The following is a 12,535-nucleotide window of genomic DNA, read 5'->3' as shown; positions in this document are numbered from 1 at the left end:
AAATGAAGTTGTTGTTGTTGTGTTGTTTGGATTTTCCCAGTTAGGGGTCGCCACAGTGGAACTCCGGTCCGCTAATGATTGGCAGTAGATTTTTACATGCCGAGTTGCCGGCCCTGAAGCACACCCTTCAATGAAGGTACACCCATTCACGCATGTCTCCACACAGAAGACGCTCTAGTTGAGAATCGAACAGGACAACGTCTTACTGTGAGGCGACAACGCTACCGCAGCACCACCACCGCAGTTAAAATACTAAATGAAGTATTTCCGCTAATTAGGAGTGTTTAGCAACTTAAGCATGTGGATATTTGTGTATAAGAACATTGCACTGCTGTTAATTTACACTTGAAAAAAGCACCTGTGAATGAAAGTGTTTGTGTTTTTATATAATAAAAGCATTATGTTATCTCAGTCATGGATTCTGCAGCCCTTTGAGGTTTATTATTAGAATGATTGTGACTTAGGGCAATGTATTGCCCTAAGTTAACTTCCTTCCAGAATCTGAGGGACTCTCTGGACAGAACATTGTAAGTTTTACCCATCACAGTTTAGACTAACACTATGACTATGTTGGGAATTACAAACAGAGATGCGAAATGGCATCATGACCATATGTTTAATTTCAAAAAATGCAGCTTCACATCTCAGCAAATCTATTAATTTTACCCAAGGTGTAAAATGCAGGTATTTCTTTAGACAAACTCATAAACATGACAGTTGTCATTTTAAAAATGAGCTGCAGAACAATCCTTAGAAGGATTTAAAAGTTTTTACAAGTGATACTCTCTAACTATATTCATAAGATATTCTCATGAAAAAACAAACCAAAAAAAAAAAATGACGGGTCCATATTAATACTTTGCCTGCTTCCATTAGCTGGTCAAAAATTATAGTCCAACCATTCTTTTCAGCATTATATGGACAGAATGCTATTTGCATGCATCATTTTTATATTATCCATTCATTAATTTATGCAATATGACAGATGAATTTATCCCTGGTCAAACATACTGCACAATAAAATATTAAACACTGAAAATTCATATTCTGAATTGTTTAGATTTTAAAATTTGAACCACTGTCAATAAACCTTAGTACTACTGGAATACTCATAAGCCAGCTTAAGTACTATACACTTTTTTACTTAACTCAATAAACCTTTTGCCACTTTCATAACCTTTTTAGTCACTGATGTGACAGTATTCAGTCATCTCTTTTATCAGTAGATTAGCAGCAGTTTTGAATCAATGTCTGCTTGGCCATGAAGGTCAAATTTGTAGAATACAGAACTGCTATCATTTGTCAGCAAGAATAAGAACTTCCGTACTTTGCATTTAGACTTGTGTCTATTTAAAATGTATTTCTTACTGAATCCACTATAATTATCCAATGCATTGTAAACTTTTTCCAGTCTAATTATCAAACTTTGTATAGAGTAGCAATGTATCCATTATCTCTTTAAATGTTATGGAAAAGAATGCTGTTTAATTGGCAATAAAACAGTCAGTGAACAAATTTCCTTAATTTTCATTTCTGTTTATATTTAAAAAATGCAGAAACAATACTAGCTAGAAATGAATAAAGTCTTTTATCTTGATTTTTCACCCTCACAATGCAAAGGACTTGTGAATGCTTAACAGACCCTTATTATACAACAGGTCACTATATTCTTGTTACTTTATTGGCCTGGTTTGCAACATCTACGTAGATAACTCACAAACCTGAATCCAGCACTCAGTAACATTAGGGACTGCAGCACAATCCATTACAGTTTTTCAAAATTATGGTCAAATTCTAGTAAAAAAATTAAGACAGGAAAATAAAACCTGTTTACTTTCAAAGAAAAGTACTCAAAATTCTGAAGATATAATGCCTGTCAGATATCAGAGGTGCACACAGCCAATTGAGTGGATGTAATGGGTTGGATACCTATGTAGGGATGTGTTGAGTTGTACATTATTAATCTGACAGTAGCTAGATAAAATATATCACTTTTTTTTCTGTTTTTGTTCAGTTGTGTGTTCACAGACATCTGATGTGTGTACTGTCATTACTCTAGCTGCAAATGATGTCCATGGGGAGGTTATGATGAATTAGTTTGGCAGGTGTTTGGGATTTAAACATTTATTTAATAATATACAGACATTTAAGGTGCACATAATTAATAAAGTGACTGTAACTTGTGCCACATATGTGTTTATGTGTGTGTATGGGCACATGTTCACTTGTGTCTCTGGGGAGGTGTCAAATATCCTAACAAACATTTACAGCAACAATAAGGCAACACAGATGTGCATCCTTTTTGTGCTTATCTTGATATGGGAGTTGGTTTTTCAAAGTTTGTTTTATGATCTGCCTCAGCAGAGGTTGTATGCATGTTTATATATGCATCCTCTGAGTTACTGTGTAGAACTTATGGTCACTATGCAGAGTACTATAATGATCTTCAGAGGCCATTTCTTAACTGAGTCATCATTGCATTAAAAGTATAAAGCATGTACAGATTTCTGTTAAGTACGCAATTGTTTTGCAACTGCAGCTCTCCATCCCCCTATACACTGCTTTGAATGATAAGCAGAGCAGCATATCATATGATGATAATGTAATTGGCCAATCACCAGGTAAACACTTGCCAAGGCAGTATGAAGAACTCTGGTACTTCTGCTGTAATAGTTGTTACATTTACAACTGCCAGATGCACAGGACTTAAATAACTAAAGGATGTCTGTAAAAGGTTATGAAAAATATAAAATATTGTACATATTTACTTAAATGAAATGAAGCATGGAGTGTGATATTGCCAGGTTAATGGAGCTTAGAGAAACAGTCTGTTGTAGAAAAAAATGATACTAAATACTCTTGTTAAAAGAAGTCAGATATACAAGTATTTATTTGATGTATATTTGTTATTAATTCTATTCTACTATTTAGACTAATATGTGTTGAACACTATGTTGTGTGATAGGAAGCAAACTGATATCAGTAGCTGACTGGAAAAGGTAGGTATCCATAGTAAAATATCACAATGAGATGTATAGCCCCTGACTTACTGAACACTATTTGCAGAAAGTTGTAAACAGTTTGGAATACCAGAGCCAATGATAACATTTTGGAGGCTCCCTTCAAGTTTTAGTTTGGTGGCCCTACCTTCAGAGGACATCAATGTACATCCATGCTGCAGCCATGCCTTTTCCCTGTTAAGCTTCCTTCCCTGAAGTACCCCTATAATGACCACTATATACCACATTGTACAAAAAAGTGTTATTGCATGCACACCATTACAGACAGACTTGTAGTACCACTAGTTGTACCACATCAGTGAACAAACATGCCAACTAGCATTTAGTAGCAATGCTGTTACATTATGACAAGCCTCTATACCATATCACAGTAGCCAGTTATGTAAAGTTACACAAAGACATCCACAGAAACTCCCACACATGACAGAGATAACCACAAAGATTCCCAGACATTACAGATGCACTATCTCCCACACAAAACAGAGAGATAAAGACACTGACACAGATATCCACATACATAATGGAGACACACAGACACCCACACAAACAACCATATAACATTGGAGATACAAAGTCACCCACACAGATGCCACTACAGACAATACAGACACAGAGAAACCTCTACACACACACACACACAAGACAGAAAAATGGAGATGCACACAGAAGATGAAGACAGCACTACAACAAGACTGCAATATGCAGACCTCACAAAAAAAGGCACAGAACTAATGAAACTGAGACATCCACAAGAAAGATACTATAAGAATAACATGTATAAGACACTGAGGCAGACAATACAGAGGGACAAGACAGCAATGGAGATACTCCTACACAAGACTGTGATAGCTACAGAAATAGACTCCAAGACAGACTGACCCAACAACACAAACACATCATAAAGCAAGACTGAAATGCACACAGACCTAACAAAAGACAGTGACAGCACTACATTGCAATGGAGACATAAACAAGACAGATGGTGCTGTTGTAAGATTGTCACATGCAAGACACAGAGCCAGACAATAAGAAGGGATGCAAGATATCAACATGAGAGACACACAAAAGCCTGAGACAGAACTGCAGAGACAAGACACAGACAGGAAGAGGTGCAAACAGTAAAACACCCTCACAATACAAGAAGGCACACAGACACAAAAGCTACACAAGCAAATAATCCAATGACAGCTACAGACATGTAGAACAGTCAGATTGCTGAGATACACTAGACAACCACGGGATGATGTATGGAAGAAAAGACTACAGTCACGCAAAACATACATGATGAAGCCATGGGGATTAAAAAGACCCACATAGATAAACAGGTGATGATACAAAATCACACAGATGACAGACACCACACTGATAGATATTTCCAAAGTGTGACAATGCTGTTTGTCTACAGTGTCCAGTTAGCTTCTCACTTATCAGACTGATGTCACCTTTGCTTTTCCAAATGAGTAATATTAGTTCTTCCAGTGCTCCAATATGTCCTTCCCTCACAGAATCATGACACTCTTAAATATCCTTGCTTCATGATAAATCCTGCTGCTGCTCCCACCTCTCTTTGGCTCACAACAAATCCTGCTGCCCCTTATTCTCAGTGTCCTATCTTGTGGTTATACCTGCTGCAGCAAGCAACAAATCAGAGTGGATGTACAGCAGAGTATTAAACAAACCAGACTATGGTGAATCCTTTAATTTACCACCTTATAGAATTCTAAAATAGACTATTGCAAAGGAAAGATGTGCACACACCTACATTTTACTGGTATCCTAGAGATTTTCTTCTGAATAAAGTCTGTAGTGAGGCTGCTGTATGATAAACCTTGTCTAACTTCATGCTCAGCTGACAGCACAGCTAAATTTTAAAGTCTTTCCTGACACTATGATGACCATAGACAGCTATGTCTTTCTGAGTCTGAACTTACAAAAGTGGTGTTGTGCAGTAGTCACTGTAACAGAAGCCTTCAAATAAATGCACATTTCAGCATAAGTATTTACATAGCTGTCTTGTAACTAGCTCTGAAGGAGGAAATTTAACACAGTGATGAGTGATGCTTCAATGTCAAGCCCTTGAGAAAGTATTTTCAGTTCATGTACAAGACCATAGTTGTTGATGTTACAGTGACCACTCATACCTGCCACATGTTTATTCTGGACTGTATACTGTTGAATTATGGTGCCTTTAGTATTGTCACTTAAGGCTTTAATATTTGCTAAAAATCCAAAGGCCTTAACAAAATTTGAAAACTGTTGAAGCCAGTCTCTAAATGACAATAGTGTTGTGTCAAGCAGGACACTGAAGAAATCTAACCATATTTTACTTTTGGATCCTGTACTGTATCATCCCCTCCTTCATAGTCAAATAAATGCTTTATGTTTCTCTGCCTCTTTTCCTGGAATGTGGTGTTAATATCCATTTCTTCTGCTATCTTGGAGATTTCATCCAAGCGAAGATGACATCCTGTTGCTCTGTAGTTCTTGAGTTATTTCCAAAGTCGAAGCAAATCATTTGACACATGCAGAAATATCAGACGATGGACTCTGCAGGACTTTGCAAGAGTTACCTCTGTCAGCACATCATACCAAACCACTGAACACACAATGACATGGTATAAGTCCTAATCACAGACCCTCTATGTGTTAACATGCTGCTGTGTCATGTGTCCAGAATGTGTCAGATGTCTCACATAATGCTTCCTCAACTCACTTCAACAGAAACTGTACCACCTTGATAAAGACTATCATCCATTCGCAGTGAGTCTCCGACTGTAGCTTCACAGTGTCATTTCCATGTTTTTATAAGATCTACCAAGAGCTTGCTAATGCTGAGCAGAGTATATAAATGTTTTTCAGACATCAACAGAAAGGCACTGCCTGTAGTGATGAATGTATTCCACCAGTAACTGTTCGTTTTAAAATGTGGCAGGCACACGGAACATAAACTGCCCTTCAATTCGTCTGTTTTTATTAGAGCTTGTACTCCAGCTAATTTGCCTTTCATATTGCTGCCATTGCCATATCCTTGCCCTTGACAGTCATTAATATCAAGTTGATAATGTTGAAGAAGTGCATCTGTGAGTTCTGCTCTGGCTATATTATTCACAGGTAGCGATCCCAAAAAGTGTTCCTCAGTTGTGACTGCATTCCTTTTCACATCCGCATAATGGGTCACAGGACTCTTTTACTCTTGTTTGCCAATGCCTGGCATGTAATCAGGAATCAAAAAGCAGTAGATGGCATCCATTGCCTTCCCTATAATGGTCTTCAAAGTAATACTTGAGATCAACTGGAAATTTTTGTTCTGTATATCCTGCCTAAGATATTGATACAGTACTTCTTATCTGTGATACAACTTAAATTTTCATCTATGATAGAATAAAATCATGAGAAGAGCTGTACTTGGCCTAATAAATTGCACCTGCCATGGGTGTGCAGTGCTACACTCATCCCATGAAATGTCATTCTGCAAGGTACTGGAGAATAGCTATACTGTGTTCTAATACATCACACCAGTATATTACTTTTTCAATCACTGCTTGTCTCCTATTATCCATTGTCTTCTCGCTCTTTAGTCTGTTGTCCAGTTCCTACCATTTTGAGTGTACACACTGCATTCTCTGGTGCTTGGTTATGGCAGTGAAAAGCTTTCTTCACATATATCCACAATATCAAGGGAAGCACCCAGATCTGCTCAGAACTGATGGTCAAGAACACCACATACACAAACGCTGTAGAAATAGCCAACCTGCTGGCAGACAGGTTCAGTGAAAACCATTCCTCTGTACCCCCCATCAGTAGAACAGGACATCCTCAGTACCTTGCCCCCCTCCGATATCTCTTGGTAGCAAGCCATCACTGCTCTCTCTAAGGCATAAAATACAGCCGACATGGGACCCGATAACATCCCAGGCTGTATCCTACATGAACTCAGGCAGGAACTTGCAGCACCATTAGGCACCTCAACCTTCCCGAATTACTCGTTTTTTTCTGAGTTTTGGGGTCCAAATGAAGGGGTGCCACGATTTCTAAGTGGCACCCCTTCATTTCCGATTTATTTGCTTTTGTTTTTTTTATTTTTTTTTATTTTCACACTGTCGGAGTTGACGTCATCACGTGCGTGATGACGTCGGCTCCATCAGCACTACCAGCCAGTCGGAATTGAGCTCAAGGAGCTCACATCATCATTTTCGGCTGGCTGCGAGCAGGCGGGAAGTGTCTTGCCGAGAATTTGAAAGAAGAGCACTACTAGCCAGTCGGTTATAAGGGAAGAATGCTGGATTTAAATCTGCTGCCATTTCGGACAGAAATGTGAGGGAAGAATGCTGTCTTCAAATCTGCTGCCGACTTTTGCTCTAGGTAAGGGTGTGTGTGCCACCGTAGGGAGATAGAGTAATTCAGATTCAGACAGTGTTACTTAAAAGTTTAACAATCAGCAGCACAGCAGAAGAGTTAATTAGAAATTTAGAGTTAATAGTCGGCAGCAGCAGAGTTTCCATATGCTCCCAGGTAAGGGACTATTAAGAATAGAGTTTGTCGGTTGTGCTGTAAAATGGAAAGCAGGATCATTCATTTAAAGTCCATTGTGCTGTGTTTAATTCTATTTCAATGAGGTCGTGCATTTAAGTCCATTGTGCTGTAAATTCAGGTTCATTCAATGTCTGTTGTGCCACTGCCGGGTTCAGTGTGTGCAGGTTCATTCAAAGCCCATTGCGCTGTGTTTAATGCTAATTCAGTGAGGCCCGTTTTCAAAGTCCGTTGTGCTGTTTTAATTTAATTTAATGCTGCTGACATTCTAAGTAAAAGATTGTATTTAATTCAATGAGGTCCATTTTCAAAGTCTGTTGTGCTGTAAAAGAAAGTCCGTTGTGCTGTGTTTAATTCAATGAGGTCCATTTTCAAAGTCTGTTGTGCTGATTCAAATCAATGCTGCTGCTTTTGTAACGGAAAGTCCATTGTGTTGTGTTTTCAGTGCTGCTGGTGACATTATTATTCTTTTTTAATTCAATGCTGCTCTGCTGATATTTATTATTCTTCTGTTGTGCTGTGTTTAGTTCTAATTCAATAAGATTCATTCAAGGTCCGCTGTGCCAGGTTCAGTGTGTGCAGTACAGGTTAATTCAAAGTCCGTTGTGCCAGGTTCAGTGTGTGCAGGACAGGTTTATTCAAATGATTTTCAAAGTCTGCTGTGCTGATTCAAATCACTTCTGCTGCTTCTGTAACAGAAAGTCTGTTGTGTTTTAATTCAGTGCTGCTGCTGACATTATTATTCCTGTTTTAATTCAGTGCTGCTGCTGACATTATTATTCCTGTTTTAATTCAATGCTGCTGCTGACATTATTATTCCTGTTTTAATTCAGTGCTGCTGCTGACATTATTATTCCTGCTTTAATTCAATGCTGCTGACATTATTATTTCTGTTTTAATTCAGTGCTGCTGCTGACATTATTATTCCTGTTTTAATTCAGTGCTGCTGCTGACATTATTATTCCTGTTTTAATTCAGTGCTGCTGCTGACATTATTATTCCTGCTTTAATTCAATGCTGCTGACATTATTATTTCTGTTTTAATTCAGTGCTGCTGCTGACATTATTATTCCTGTTTTAATTCAGTGCTGCTGCTGACATTATTATTCCTGTTTTAATTCAGTGCTGCTGCTGACATTATTATTCCTGTTTTAATTCAATGCCGCTGCTGACATTATTATTCCTGTTTTAATTCAGTGCTGCTGATGACATTATTATTCCTGTTTTAATTCAATGCCGCTGCTGACATTATTATTCCTGTTTTAATTCAGTGCTGCTGCTGACATTATTATTCCTGTTTTAATTCAATGTTGCTGCTGACATTATTATTCCTGTTTTAATTCAGTGCTGCTGCTGACATTATTATTCCTGTTTTAATTCAATGCTGCTGACATTTATCATTGAGGTTCATACAAAGTCAATTGTGCCAGGTTCAGTGTGTACAGGACAGGTTCATTAAAACCATTTTCAAAGTCTGGTGTGTGTGTGTGTGTGTGTGTGTGTGTGTGTGTGTGTGTGTGTGTGTGTGTGTGTGTGTGTGTGTGTAAGGTTACCTAGGCTCAAACCCTGTACCTTGCTTACAGGTGACAACAGCCTAAATTCTCTACCCACATCACCACTGTCCAAAGTTTCACAGAGTGTCTGGAATGTTTGCCTCATACTTTGGTGTGTGTTTCTCTTAAAATGTGTGGGGTTTTTTTTGGCAGATCATTAACAACTGAATTTATTAAATAATTATAGCTATTTAAGTTTGTCTTCCTGTGTTTCAGGAAACTCATGGTAACACCAAAACATTTTATTCTAGCAATTTTCTAAGATTATACAAGCAATGTTATTTTATTCTAGCAATTTTCTAAGACTATACAAGCAATGTTTAAAATGTGCCCCACTCCCTGGTTTTGGGCTTTTGTCTCCTCCCCCTAATAAATGTTGGCTTTTTCCAGATTTCTTATGCTGCAAAGCTCTTCAGGGGAAGAGAAGTTTAGGGCTGTTTATGTCAAGTCTGCTCGGATTCTTAGTAGCATAACTGGTAGTATACTTGTGTTTGATGACGAAGGCTGTGGGTTCTACTCCCACAGTATGTAAATAGATTGCGGGGCTGTATTTTGGTTTTCTTTTCTTCAGTTTGCATTTGAAAGTTGGTATCCCACAATTCCATTGGAGTGGGTGGGAGTTACATAATGTATGCAAATTTTATGTTAATCAGTGTACAGATTTGTACCTATTTTTCATGGGCCTTTGTCCAGATTTTTGATATTTCCAGGTTGAGAGGTATGCATTAGGCACCCTAGTGAACCAAAGCATGAGTCCCAGCCAAGAGCAGGACAGCTATACTGTCATCTCCTTGCACAAAGGTGGAGTGTCCATTGAGTCAGGAAATTATGGCCCCATCAGCCTAACTAGCCTGATCTGCAAGGCCATGGAGCGGATTATCAAGGACCTCATTAACAAAGATATTGGCAACCTCCAGACACTTGATCCCACACAGTTTGGTTTTGTCAAGGTGAGGTCATGCCTGTTAAATTTGTTCAACTTCTTTGAGACAGTCACCAAGGCCATAGATGAGGGGAAGATGGTACACACCACCTACCTTTACCTGGCCAAAGCCTTTGATACTATTCCCCACTCAGGTATAATAGTTAAACTCTCTCAACTAGGCATTAATCCATATGTTACCAGATGGGTAGCAAAGTGGCTCACTGATAGAACCGACCTATCAAAATAAGGGAAGGCAACTCAAGTAGTAGACCCATAACAAGAGGTGTACCCCAGGGATTGATGTTGGGGCTTCTGCTGTTTGGGATATACTTCTTGGAGGTGCAGGCCAAATCTAGTGAGCTATGGCTGATCAAGTTTGCAGATGACTAAAAGCTGGATGCTGTCATCAATTCCCCTAGTGATGTGGACATCTTTCAAGAGGATCTCACCCAAACAAATGACTGGTGCCAGAAACATGGCCTCAAACTGAATGCCAGAAAAATGCATCATCATCCCTTTCAGGAAGAGTGACATCCCCAGAAATTATCACATTGATAATAAAGTCCTAAACACACAATCAGTCTTGCGGGAGTTGGGCACCCAGGTTGATAGCAAACTGACTTTTAACCACCATATTGCCACCGTTGTACAGAAAGCTTTCTACATGCCCCACCTTGTTAGTAAAGGTACCTCATCCAGGGACAAGGTGGTCATAACATCCCTGTATTCTTCCCTTATAAGATCCATTATTGACTACAGTGCCCCTTTTGGTATGTACCTCACAAAGACCATGCAGCAGCTGGAGAAACCACAAAAGTTCCTCACCCGGGGAATCCAGGGCCTCAAACATCCACCCTATACAGATAGGGTAAAAGCCCTATCCCACTACCCAGTCTCTTACAGACTCCTCAGAGGTGACCTCTGTCTGGCATACAAGGTAATTTCAGACCCCACCCTGATGGGACTGCTGCATATCTGCAAGTCAAGCTCCATTTGAGTAACCCACACATGCAACTTCAACCTGGTCTGTGACATCAAGAGGACTTGTTGGCAAGACAGATTTTTGTCCCAGAGACTCTTCCTTTTGTGGAATAGACTCCCACTCCACATCAAGCAGAGTACCTCATTAACCTTTTTAAGCACAACTTGGATAACTGGATGGGGAAGAGAAAATACATCCCTGGGATTCCATTTGTGTCCCTGCTGGACAGTAGCATAGGGTGCTGACTTGTTGGAACATGGGCTAAATTCTTGGCTAGGCTTATAAGCGCTTCAGAGCCAATAGCCTACTAACTTCCTATGATCCTATGATCCTATGGACATTTCTGTGCATGGTCTGTAACCACCTGACAAGAGGAGGTGATTAGGTTGTCCAAGTAATTTGCATAGAATGCAAAACAGTGCATCTTTTAAGACAGAATACATCAGCCAACTGTGCTGTGCTCTATTTCTCTCTCAATTTCTCCATTAAGCAGCTTGTGGAAATAGTTCTCTGATGTAAATCAACTTTTCTGCTTATTGACTGGGAACTGTGGGAATATCACTTGCCAGGTCCATCTGGATGGCAGCTACCCTAAACTCATTCTGTATCAAGTATGGCCAAGTTCATACATCCTCAAATGGGACATTTGACACTCCATCAAAGCCACATGGCATATCTATTATCAGTACAGACGTAACGCTGCGTAAGTATCAAACTTTGGTGATTCTGGCAGAATGTAAAAAGTTGCACATTTTAACATAATTTTTAGCACTGGTTATTGCAGTAGGTTCTCAATGGGCAGCTTGTGGTGCAGTTGCAACAGAGTGGGCACTTTCCATGGTAAGGGTACTAGGTTTTCAGTAGGTAGCTTGTAGTGCAGGACCATTGTATTCTACTGCAGATACACCATTTGTCAAATATCATTTCTCTGGTGGCCCATAGAAACTGTTCTGACTGGAACCGGACTGTCGTTTTGCATACTCATTCCTCTGCTGCACGTTTCATTTTGCTTCTGTTGATAAATATATGTGCTTCATTTCTAACTGGGAGTGGAAGTAAAGCAGAATTACTGCATGTTCAGACATGAGGTCCTTTTCTCATAATGTTAGTAAAAAGCACCACATTTTTTGACAGTAGGTTTGCTATATCTTCTGGCTCAGTATAGGTGGCTCCATTAATTATGAGCTCTACATACAATTGTGTATTACATTTGAATCTGCAAACATAGCTAAAGAGTGCTTTGTGGTTGTCCTTGGCCTAGGAGGCCAAATTTACCTCAAACTTGGCTTTGGTAAATTTTATTTTTCCTTTGAGTTGTGTGTTTAGTTTGATGAGAATGCTTTTATGCTTCTGGTTGTTATACTTCCTAATTTTGTCTGTTGTGTCCTTCCTTTCATTATATAGCTTATTGATGTTGTGATTCTACCAGCATTTGCTTGTGTTTTGAGTCAGTTCTGTACTTATTTCTGGTGGAAACAGCTGCCCCTATACAACTATTAACATGCTTGTATATTTATTCCCCACA

Source organism: Protopterus annectens, chromosome 7.part0 (genome assembly GCF_019279795.1).
Source record: "Protopterus annectens isolate FY-2018-M chromosome 7.part0, PAN1.0, whole genome shotgun sequence".
Classification (NCBI taxonomy): Eukaryota; Metazoa; Chordata; order Ceratodontiformes; family Protopteridae; genus Protopterus; species Protopterus annectens.
This window is presented reverse-complemented; position numbering follows the sequence as displayed.